The 12,287-nt window shown below is 40.1% G+C and overlaps 1 non-coding gene across 1 annotated transcript; it reads left to right on the top strand.

Moving 5' to 3' along the window:
• Positions 1 to 9,815: 9,815 nt before the first annotated feature.
• Positions 9,816 to 9,897, top strand: TRNAL-UAG (transfer RNA leucine (anticodon UAG)). Its single transcript has one exon. It is a non-coding gene; the product is annotated as a tRNA-Leu (tRNA).
• Positions 9,898 to 12,287: the final 2,390 nt, after the last annotated feature.

The following is a 12,287-nucleotide window of genomic DNA, read 5'->3' as shown; positions in this document are numbered from 1 at the left end:
AAAAATACGTGGGGCTTTGCCCTATTTTTGTGTCCAGCCAGGTACAGCAGACAGGAACGGGCTGCCCCCAACCACCAGCTGACTATTTGTACCTGGCCAGACACAACAATATAGGGAAGGCCTTTTTTTCTTAATTATTTCATGAATTTCATGAAATAATTAAAAAAAAAATACTTGGGGCTTCGCCCTATTTTTGTGTCCAGCCAGGTACAACTAGGCAGCTGGGGGCTGGAATCTGCAGCGCAGGGAGGCCCAAGCTTTCTGGGCCACCCCCGCTGCAAATTGCAGTCCGCAGCCACCCCGGAAAATGGCGCGTTCATAGAAGCGCCATCTTCTGGCGCTGTACCCAACTCATCCAGGGCCCTGGTACGGTGGCTCACTGGGTAATAAAGGGGTTAGGGCCAGCTTGGCATTATCAGCTGGCCCCTTGCCCAAAATTCATGGGGTCACGCCAGTATTAGACATGACCGCCATGAATTTCTAGTAAAGTATTTAAAAAAAACACAACACCCAGAATAAAGTCCTTTAATTGAAATAAACGCACAATTCTTTATTGTTCTAAATTAAACCATACTTACCATCACACCCATTCCAGCTGAAGCCAACGATCTCCTGCAATAAAAGAAAAATAATAAACCAACCTCATCCTTACCTTTCCATGGTTCCCACGACAGCTTCAGCTCTGCTACAGAAAGCTGCCATCCAGCCTGTCATCCCGCAGACACTGAGAAGTGCAGGCATGCTTGCGCTCCTCACTGTCTCGCTGTGACGGCATCCAGATGAGCCGAGGTCATGTCCAATGAACTCGGCTCACCTCATGCACGTCACTGACAGCGTGGGAAAATTCTCACGCTGAAGTGCTGAGTGCAGGAGAATTCTCCCACGCTGTCAGTGACGTGCATGAGGTGAGCTCATGTCCAATGAACTCAGCTCACCTCATGCACCTCACTGACAGCGTGGGAGAATTCTCCTGCACTCAGCGCTTCAGCGTGAGAATTTTCCCACGCTGTCAGTGACGTGCATGAGGTGAGCCGAGTTCATTGGACATGACCTCGGCTCATCTGGATGCCGTCACAGCGAGACAGTGAGGAGTGCAAGCATGCCTGCGCTTCTCAGTGTCCGCGGGATGACAGGCTGGATGGCAGCGTTCTGCTGCGGTCCAGCCAGTCATCTCGATGTAGCAGAGCTGGAGCTGTCCTGGGAACCATGGAAATGTAAGGATGATGTTGCTTTATTATTTTTCTTTTATTACAGGAGATCGTTGGCTTCAGCTGGAATGGGCGTGATGGTAAGTATGGTTTAATTTAGAACAATAAAGAATTGTGTGTTTATTTCAATTAAAGGACTTTATTCTGGTTGTTTGTGTTTTTTTTAACTTTGACTATGGGGTTAGTAATGGGGGTGTCTTATAGACGCCTCTCCATTACTAACCTGGCCTTAATGTCAGCTGGCATTATAAGCTAACATCAACCTCAGCCCTATTACCCCACTGCCACCGCTACAGGGCAGTGGGAAGAGCGAGGCTAAGTGCCAGAATTGGCGCATCCTATGGATGCGCCATTTCTGGGGCGGCTGACGGCTGGTGTTTCTAGCCTGGGAGGGGGCCAATATTCATGGCACCCTTCCTGAGCTATTAATATCAGCCCCCAGCTGTCTGCCTAGCCTTTGCTAGCTATTAAAATAGGGGGGACCCCACGTCATTTTTTTGAGGGTGTCCCCCATTTTAATAGCTAGTAAAGGCTAGGTATTCAGCTGGGGGCTGATATTAGTAGCCTGGGAAGCTCCGTGGGTATTACCCCCTTCCCAGGCTTCAAACATCTGCCCCAGCCGTCTGCTTAACCTCCGCTAGAGCCTAAAATTAAGAGGAACCCCACGCCAATTTTTTTAATAATAAATCCTTTATTTTAACACTAAATGACAAGTACAGTAACCAACACTGTCACTGTACTTATTATAAATGTGACTGACATGTTTCTATCTATCTAATCTATGTGTGATGCTCTATCTTTCTGTTCTAAATTGTCGGGTACCGCTGCTGAATTGCCGGCCGGCTTTTTTAAAGAGACAGTGCATGAAAACACTATTATTTTTTAAAATAAATCCTTTACACTAAATGACAAGTACAGAAAGCAACACTGTCACTGCACTTCATATATATGTGACCGACATGTTTCTATCTATCTAATCTATGTGTGAAGCTCTATTCTTTCTGTTCTAAATTTTCGGGTACAGATGCTGAATTGCCGGCCGGCTTTTTTAAAGAGACGGTGCATGAAAACACTAATATTTTTTTTAATAAATCCTTTACACTAAATGACAAGTGCAGTAACCAACACTGTCACTGTGCTTCTTATATGTGTGACTGACATGTTTCTATCTATCTAATCTATGTGTGAGGCTCTATTCCTTCTTGTCTAAATTGTCGGGTACCGGTGTATGCCGCTGCTGAATTTGCCGGCCGGCTTTTTTAAAGAAAGCGTCTTCTGAGCAGTTTGTCAGCTTTTGGACACCTTTGCAGGTGTTTTCTATGTGTTTCTATGTGTTTTTGTTTGCCTGCCATTGGTTTTAACGGTGTTCGACGGTGTTCTAAGGTGTGCGACGAACAGTTCGACGAACAGTTCCTCGAACATCCCGGTGTTCGACGACCCGAACCGAACCCGAACACTACGGGGGTGGCTCAACACTAATAAAGAGTAGATTAGAACCGTGGAAGAGGAAAACCACAGTTATTGTTTACTGGGGTATACCACACTTTTTTAAATAGAGATATTTGCGGCTGAACAGTGAGCGACACACTCAAACTGCTTTTTTTTTAGATACCAAAGGCCCAAAACAGGATAGTACAGCGATTTGACGCGTGGAACTGCGAAACCACACTGGGATGTCGGGCTTACACAAGACTATTTTCAACAGAAATATTTTTGTGTCACAACAGTCAGGAGACACTACTGTTTTTCTTTACGGAAAAAAATACCAAAACCTGAATAATAGAGATATTTTACCGTGGAACAGCAAAACCACAGTTATAATTTACTGGTGTAAACCAGGCTTTTAAAATATATATATATATTTGCGGCTGAACAGTTAGCGACACACTCAAACTGTTTTTTTTAGATACAAATGGCCCAAAAGTGGATAATACAGAGGTTTGTACTGTGGAATTGCAAAACCACACTTGTATTTCTCGGGCCTACACCAGACTATTTTCAACAGATATATTTGTATCTGAAAAATCAGGGAGACACTATTTTTTTTTTTTTACAGCAAAAAATGCAAAAAGCAGGATACTAGAGATTTTTACCGTGGAACAGCAAAAGCAAACTTCTGTCTCTCTGCCCTACACTAGACTATTTTCAACAGATATATTTGTGTCTGAAAAATCAGGGAGACACTATTATTATTTTTATACAGCAAAAAATGCCAAAAACAGGATAATAGAGATGTTTTACCGTGGAACATCAAAACCACAGTAATAATTTACTGGTGTATACCAGGCTTTTTAAAATATATATATATTTGCGGCTGAACAGTGAGCGACACACTCAAACTGTTTTTTTTAGATACAAATGGCCAAAAAGTGGATAATACAGAGGTTTGTACCGTTGAACTACAAAACCACACTTGTATTTCTCGGGCCTACACCAGACTATTTTCAACAGATACATTTGTGTCTGAAAAATCAGGGAGACACAATTTTTTTTTTTTTTACAGCAAAAAATGCAAAAAGCAGGATAATAGAGATTTTTTACCGTGGAACAGCAAAAGCACACTTCTGTCTCTCTGGCCTACACCACACTATTTTCAACAGATATATTTGTGACTGAAAAATCAGGGAGACACTATTATTATTTTTATACAGCAAAAAATGCCAAAAACAGGTTAATAGAGATGTTTTACCGTGGAACATCAAAACCACAGTAATAATTTACTGGTGTATACCAGGCTTTTAAAATATATATATATTTGCGGCTGAACAGTGAGCGACACACTCAAACTGTTTTTTTTAGATACAAATGGCCCAAAAGTGGATAATACAGAGGTTTGTACCGTGGAACTGCAAAACCACACTTGTATTTCTCGGGCCTACACCAGACTATTTTCAACAGATACATTTGTGTCTGAAAAATCAGGGAGACACTATTTTTTTTTTTTTTTACAGCAAAAAATGCAAAAAGCAGGATAATAGAGATTTTTTACCGTGGAACAGCAAAAGCACACTTCTGTCTCTCTGGCCTACACCAGACTATTTTCAACAGATATGTTTGTGTCTGAAAAATCAGGGAGACACTATTATTATTTTTATACAGCAAAAAATGCCAAAAACAGGAAAATAGAGATGTTTTACCGTGGAACATCAAAACCACAGTAATAATTTACTGGTGTATACCAGGCTTTTTAAAATATATATATATTTGCAGCTGAACAGTGAGCGACACACTCAAACTGTTTTTTTTTAGATACAAATGGCCCAAAAGTGGATAATACAGAGGTTTGTACCGTGGAACTGCAAAACCACACTTGTATTTCTTGGGCCTACACCAGACTATTTTCAACAGATATATTTGTGTCTGAAAAATCAGGGAGACACTATTTTTTTTTTTTTTTTACAGCAAAAAATGCAAAAAGCAGGATAATAGAGATTTTTTACCGTGGAACAGCAAAAGCACACTTCTGTCTCTCTGGCCTACACCACACTATTTTCAACAGATATATTTGTGTCTGAAAAATCAGGGAGACACTATTATTATTTTTATACAGCAAAAAATGCCAAAGACAGGAAAATAGAGATGTTTTACCGTGGAACATCAAAACCACAGTAATAATTTACTGGTGTATACCAGGCTTTTTAAAATATATATATATTTGCAGCTGAACAGTGAGCGACACACTCAAACTGTTTTTTTTAGATACAAATGGCCCAAAAGTGGATAATACAGAGGTTTGTACCGCGGAACTGCAAAACCACACTTGTATTTCTTGGGCCTACAACAGACTATTTTCAACAGATATATTTGTGTCTGAAAAATCAGGGAGACACAATTTTTTTTTTTTTTACAGCAAAAAATGCAAAAAGCAGGATAATAGAGATTTTTTACCGTGGAACAGCAAAAGCACACTTCTGTCTCTCTGGCCTACACCACACTATTTTCAACAGATATATTTGTGACTGAAAAATCAGGGAGACACTATTATTATTTTTATACAGCAAAAAATGCCAAAAACAGGATAATAGAGATGTTTTACCGTGGAACATCAAAACTACAGTAATAATTTACTGGTGTATACCAGGCTTTTAAAATATATATATATTTGCGGCTGAACAGTGAGCGACACACTCAAACTGTTTTTTTAGATACAAATGGCCCAAAAGTGGATAATACAGAGGTTTGTACTGTGGAACTGCAAAACCACACTTGTATTTCTCGGGCCTACACCAGATTATTTTCACCAGATATATTTGTGTCTGAAAAATCAGGGAGACACTATTTTTTTTGCTTTTTGCAGTAAAAAATGCAAAAAGCAGGATAATAGAGATTTTTTACCGTGGAACAGCAAAATCACACTTCTGTCTCTCTGGCCTACACCAGACTATTTTCAACAGATATATTTGTGTCTGAAAAATCAGGGAGACACTATTATTATTTTTATACAGCAAAAAATGCCAAAAACAGGATAATAGAGATGTTTTACCGTGGAACATCAAAACCACAGTAATAATTTACTGGTGTATACCAGGCTTTTTAAAATATATATATATATTTGCGGCTGAAGGCTCGGTGCACACGTAGCGTTTTTCAAGCGTTTATGCTGCGGAATTTCCGCAGCGGAAACGCTTGTGAAACGCTAGGTAATCCACACCACATGGTCCCCAAGGGGATTCCGCATGTTCTATGCACAAGCTGCGGATTTTTCCACAGCGTTTATGCTGCGTACAAAAATCCGCAGCATGTCATTTAATTTTGCGGAAGCGCAGCGGAACTCCCGCCATTGACTTGCATTGAGACGCATAGAAACCGCGACTGCACATTTTTACAAGCGGCTTCTATGCGTCTCTATGTGCAGATGGTACCCAGTTCTGGAGGAGAGGAGACTCTCATCCAGACCTGGGTACCATTGTACTTGTAAAAAAAGAACAAAATAACAAATAAAGTTTATATTCACCTGTCCGGCGGCTTCTCTCTGAATGCCGGCATCGCTTGAGGACCTCCGGTGACGTCACAGTCATGTGACCGCAGGCCCTTCACCGCTCTGTCTCGCGATATGCCGGCAGCCGGGAACCAGACAGGAACGAGCGCTGCAGCACACACCGGGGCCACGGGGGTGAGTATAGCTTTATTTGTTTTAATTTTTACGGTTCACACTGTATAAATCCATGCTGTTTGCATGGATTTATACAGTGGGACCTAGTTGTCAAGCACTTTCCAAGTGATGCTATCGCCTGGAAAGCGCTTGTCAATCTGCATGCGGAAACGCATGTGAATCCGCATGTGGATCCGCATGTATTCTGCAGGAAAAACGCATGCACAATCTGCATGCGTTTTTTCTGCCAGGGAGATGCAGAAATGCTGCAGAAATTTTCTGCTTCATTTGTGCATCGTGGGCACATAGCCGAACAGTGAGCGACACACTTAAACTGTTTTTTTAGATACAAATGGCCCAAAAGTGGATAATACAGAGGTTTGTACCGTGGAACTGCAAAACCACACTTATATTTCTCGGGCCTAAACCAGACTATTTTCAACAGATATATTTGTGTCTGAAAAATCAGGGAGACACTATTATTATTTTTATACAGCAAAAAATGGCAAAAACAGGATAATAGAGATGTTTTACCGTGGAACATCAAAACCACAGTAATAATTTACTGGTGTTTACCAGGCTTTTTAAAATATATATATATTTGCGGCTGAACAGTGAGCGACACACTCAAACTGTTTTTTTTAGATACAAATGGCCCAAAAATGGATAATACAGAGGTTTGTACCGTGGAACTGCAAAACCACACTTGTATTTCTCGGGCCTGCACCAGACTACTTTCAACAGATATATTTGTGTCTGAAAAATCAGGGAGACACTATTTTTTTTTTTTTTACAGCAAAAAATGCAAAAAGCAGGATAATAGAGATTTTTTACCGTGGAACAGCAAAAGCACACTTCTGTCTCTCTGGCCTACACCACACTATTTTCAACAGATATATTTGTGACTGAAAAATCAGGGAGACACTATTATTATTTTTATACAGCAAAAAATGCCAAAAACAGGATAATAGAGATGTTTTACCGTGGAACATCAAAACCACAGTAATAATTTACTGGTGTATACCAGGCTTTTAAAATATATATTTATTTGCGGCTGAACAGTGAGCGACACACTCAAACTGTTTTTTTTAGATACAAATGGCCCAAAAGTGGATAATACAGAGGTTTGTACTGTGGAACTGCAAAACCACACTTGTATTTCTCGGGCCTACACCAGATTATTTTCACCAGATATATTTGTGTCTGAAAAATCAGGGAGACACTATTTTTTTTGCTTTTTGCAGTAAAAAATGCAAAAAGCAGGATAATAGAGATTTTTTACCGTGGAACAGCAAAATCACACTTCTGTCTCTCTGGCCTACACCAGACTATTTTCAACAGATATATTTGTGTCTGAAAAATCAGGGAGACACTATTATTATTTTTATACAGCAAAAAATGCCAAAAACAGGATAATAGAGATGTTTTACCGTGGAACATCAAAACCGCAGTAATAATTTACTGGTGTATACCAGGCTTTTTAAAATATATATATATATTTGCGGCTGAAGGCTCGGTGCACACGTAGCGTTTTTCAAGCGTTTATGCTGCGGAATTTCCGCAGCGGAAACGCTTGTGAAACGCTAGGTAATCCACACCACATGGTCCCCAAGGGGATTCCGCATGTTCTATGCACAAGCTGCGGATTTTTCCACAGCGTTTATGCTGCGTACAAAAATCCGCAGCATGTCATTTAATTTTGCGGAAGCGCAGCGGAACTCCCGCCATTGACTTGCATTGAGATGCATAGAAGCCGCGACTGCACATTTTTACAAGCGGCTTCTATGCGTCTCTATGTGCAGATGGTACCCAGTTCTGGAGGAGAGGAGACTCTCATCCAGACCTGGGTACCATTGTACTTGTAAAAAAAGAACAAAATAACAAATAAAGTTTATATTCACCTGTCCGGCGGCTTCTCTCTGAATGCCGGCATCGCTTGAGGACCTCCGGTGACGTCACAGTCATGTGACCGCAGGCCCTTCACCGCTCTGTCTCGCGATATGCCGGCAGCCGGGAACCAGACAGGAACGAGCGCTGCAGCACACACCGGGGCCACGGGGGTGAGTATAGCTTTATTTGTTTTAATTTTTACGGTTCACACTGTATAAATCCATGCTGTTTGCATGGATTTATACAGTGGGACCTAGTTGTCAAGCACTTTCAAAGTGATGCTATCGCCTGGAAAGCGCTTGTCAATCTGCATGCGGAAACGCATGTGAATCCGCATGTGGATCCGCATGTATTCTGCAGGAAAAACGCATGCACAATCTGCATGCGTTTTTTCTGCCAGGGAGATGCAGAAATGCTGCAGAAATTTTCTGCTTCATTTGTGCATCGTGGGCACATAGCCGAACAGTGAGCGACACACTTAAACTGTTTTTTTAGATACAAATGGCCCAAAAGTGGATAATACAGAGGTTTGTACCGTGGAACTGCAAAACCACACTTATATTTCTCGGGCCTAAACCAGACTATTTTCAACAGATATATTTGTGTCTGAAAAATCAGGGAGACACTATTATTATTTTTATACAGCAAAAAATGGCAAAAACAGGATAATAGAGATGTTTTACCGTGGAACATCAAAACCACAGTAATAATTTACTGGTGTATACCAGGCTTTTTAAACAATATATATATTTGTGGCTGAACAGTGAGCGACACACTCAAACTGTTTTTTTTAGATACAAATGGCCCAAAATTGGATAATACAGAGGTTTGTACCGTGGAACTGCAAAACCACAATTGTATTTCTCGGGCCTACACCAGACTATTTTCAACAGATATATTTGTGTCTGAAAAATCAGGGAGACACTATTTTTTTTTTTACAGCAAAAAATGCAAAAAGCAAGATAATAGAGATTTTTTACCGTGGAACTGCAAAAGCACACTTCTGTCTCTCTGGCCTACACCAGACTATTTTCAACAGATATATTTGTGTCTGAAAAATCAGGGAGACACTATTATTATTTTTATACAGCAAAAAATGCCAAAAACAGGATAATAGAGATGTTTTACCGTGGAACATCGAAACCACAGTAATAATTTACTGGTGTATACCAGGCTTTTTAAAATATATATATATTTGCGGCTGAACAGTGAGTGACACACTCAAACTGTTTTTTTTAGATACAAATGGCCCATAGAACTGCTGTATAATGTCTTCCTTGCTGCTGATTCTGATTATCTGTTATGTACAAGCAGGGGTGTAGGAATCCTTCATGTTTGAGTGTCCTGTATATGGGAGATCATAGCAAGTAATCTATACCACCTAATTCAGTGATATCTAAAAATTAGCGGATGAGCCAACAGAGTAAAGATTAGTTAAATATCTGGATACAAGTCATATGTTTTGTAAAATGGTGCCCCAGAGTCAATGTACAAACAAATCCCTGATCACTACGTTGCTGTTGCATAATAATATTTGTCTTTTTGTCTTTTTGGATATAAAATAATTTCTGCCACTTACATCAAAAGCAAACTGCTGATATAAATAACTTTAATCATCTGTAAGAGGTAGTGTGGCCGAGCGGTCTAAGGTGCTGGATTTAGGCTTCAGTCTCTCTGGAGGCGTGGGTTCAAATCCCACCGCTGCCATTATTTATTTGGATCTAATTTTTACCAAAAATTAGGAGACAGTTGAGGAAGTAAAGGGGATTAAGAATTTTGGAGGCAGCGGTAATTCTATCCTATACTTTTGAACTACAAAAGGTGGAAAACCTGCAAAAACAGAGATTTTAAGATTGGACTGTAGAAAGGCAGTTTTTAATGGACTCAGTAAAAAGGAAGGAAAGGTAGGATGTTCTAAAGGAAAGAAATGTCCAGGAAGGATGGGAGATTTTGCTAAATTAAATTCTCACTGCACAATCAGTAACAATCCCGAAAAGAAGGAAGAATGGAAAGCATTTATGGAGACCAGGATGGCTGAATACTGAACTTAAAAGCTTGATAAAAAGGAACAAAGAATTGAATATCAAATGGAAAGAAGGGTTCATATCTAAAGAAGAATATAATGCTGTCTGCAGGGAAAGCTGGGCTAGCGTTAGAATAGCTAAAGCCAGTAATGAAGTGAGGCTTGCAAGAGAGACCAAAAGCAATAAGAAAGGATTTTGGAAGTAAGTCAAAAGTTAAAGAAAAGCCAAAGATGCTATAGGATTTTTAAAGGATGAAAAGGGTAAAGTGGTCAATAATGATGTTGAGAGACTGAACTTTTAAATTCCTATTTGGCTTCTGTGTTCTCTAAGAAAGCAAATGTAACATCAAGTGATCTTCACTGTGCTGTAGAAGACAAGAAACATGTGAACAAGTCATGCGTATGAATACTGCATATGAGTGGTCATGCTGGCTTTAGGCATCAGAATTAATTACAACATTTACCATCTATGTTACATCCATGTCAGTTCAATCAATGATCAACCATTCTCAAAATTTGCCAAAATCAATCTTGGTCAAAAGAAATCTAACTGCTAGCTCAAATCCCTGCTGCCTTTTTAGGGTTATCAATACAGGATGAGCAGAGTGATTAGCAAACATAAACAGAGTCATGCTGCTTCTGCTGCTTTCCAGTAAGTCACCCTAGTGATTAACTCATAGCTACATTGCTCTGCACTGCTGTATAATGTCTTCCTTGCTGCTGCTTCTGATTATCTGTTACGCACAGGCAGGGGTGTAGGAATCCTTCATGTTTGAGTGTCCTGTATATGGGAGATCATAGCAAGTAATCTATACCACCTAATTCAGTGATATCTAAAAATTAGCGGATGAGATAACAGAGGAAAGATTAGCTAAATATCTGGATACAAGTCATATGTTTTGGAAAATGGTGCCCCAGAGTCAATGTACAAACAAATCCCTGATAACTATGTTGCTCATGCATAATAACATTTGTACTTTTGTCTTATTGGATATAAAATATTTTCTGCCACTTACATCAAAAGCACACTTCTGATATAAATAACTTTAAACATTTGTAAGACGTAGTGTGGCTGAGCGGTCTAAGGCGCTGAATATAGGCTAAAGTCTCTCCGCTTGGGTTCAAATCCCACTACTACCATTATTTACTTGGATCTAATTTTCACCAAAAATTAGGAAACGGTTGAGGATGTAAAGGGGATTGAGAACTTATGAGGCAGCGATCATGTTCTATAATTTTGAAGTACAAAAGGAGGAAAACCTGCGAAAACTGAGATTTTAAGATTGGACTGTAGAAAGGCAGTTTTTAATGGACTCAGTAAAAAGCAAGGAAAGGTAGGATGTTCTAAAGGAAAGAAATGTCCAGGAAGGATGGGAGATTTTGCTAATTTAAATTCTCACTGCACAACCAGTAACAATCCCGAAAAGAAGGAGGAATGGAAAGCATTTATGGAGACCAGGATGGCTGAATACTGAACTTAAAAGCTTGCTAAAAAGGAACAAAGAAATGAATATCAAATGGAAAGAAGAATATAATGCTGTCTGCAGGGAAAGCTGGGCTAGCGTTAGAACAGCTAAAAACAGTAAGGAATTGAGGCTTGCAAGAGAGACCAAAAGCAATAAGAAAGGATTTTGGAAGTAAGTCAAAAGTAGAGATGAGCGTTGTTCTACTCGAACTGTTCGCCAATCTCAAATTCGAGCTGTTTTGGGCGGTGTTCGAGCCGGTCGGCGAACACGAACAATTTGAGAAAAATTCGGCTGTTCGAGGTTATGTTCGATAACTGTTCGTGCACCAAAATCATAACTGGATTTTTTCTCAGTAATGATGAAAATTAATGTTAATACGCAGTTTGAGTGTACAGCGGGGCGGGGGGAGGGGCAGGGGATGGATCTCTGCAGGAACAATGAAGATCTCCATTTTTTTTTCTCTTTCCCGCATTTGCAGTGGGGAGGTGCAATCTGTCAGCCTATCAGCAGCGCACACACGGAGCGAAGTTCTTTTTTTCACACAAGCAAGGGCATGTGTGATTGGCAGTGTATGTCACATGTCCTTGCCCTATAAGACCAAGCCATTT

Source organism: Phyllobates terribilis, unplaced genomic scaffold, assembly GCF_046119375.1.
Source record: "Phyllobates terribilis strain yellow unplaced genomic scaffold, ASM4611937v1 Scaffold_11__3_contigs__length_659146591, whole genome shotgun sequence".
NCBI lineage: Eukaryota > Metazoa > Chordata > Amphibia > Anura > Dendrobatidae > Phyllobates > Phyllobates terribilis.
The sequence above is the reverse complement of the archived record's forward strand: the minus strand, read 5'-3'. Positions and strand labels throughout refer to the sequence as shown.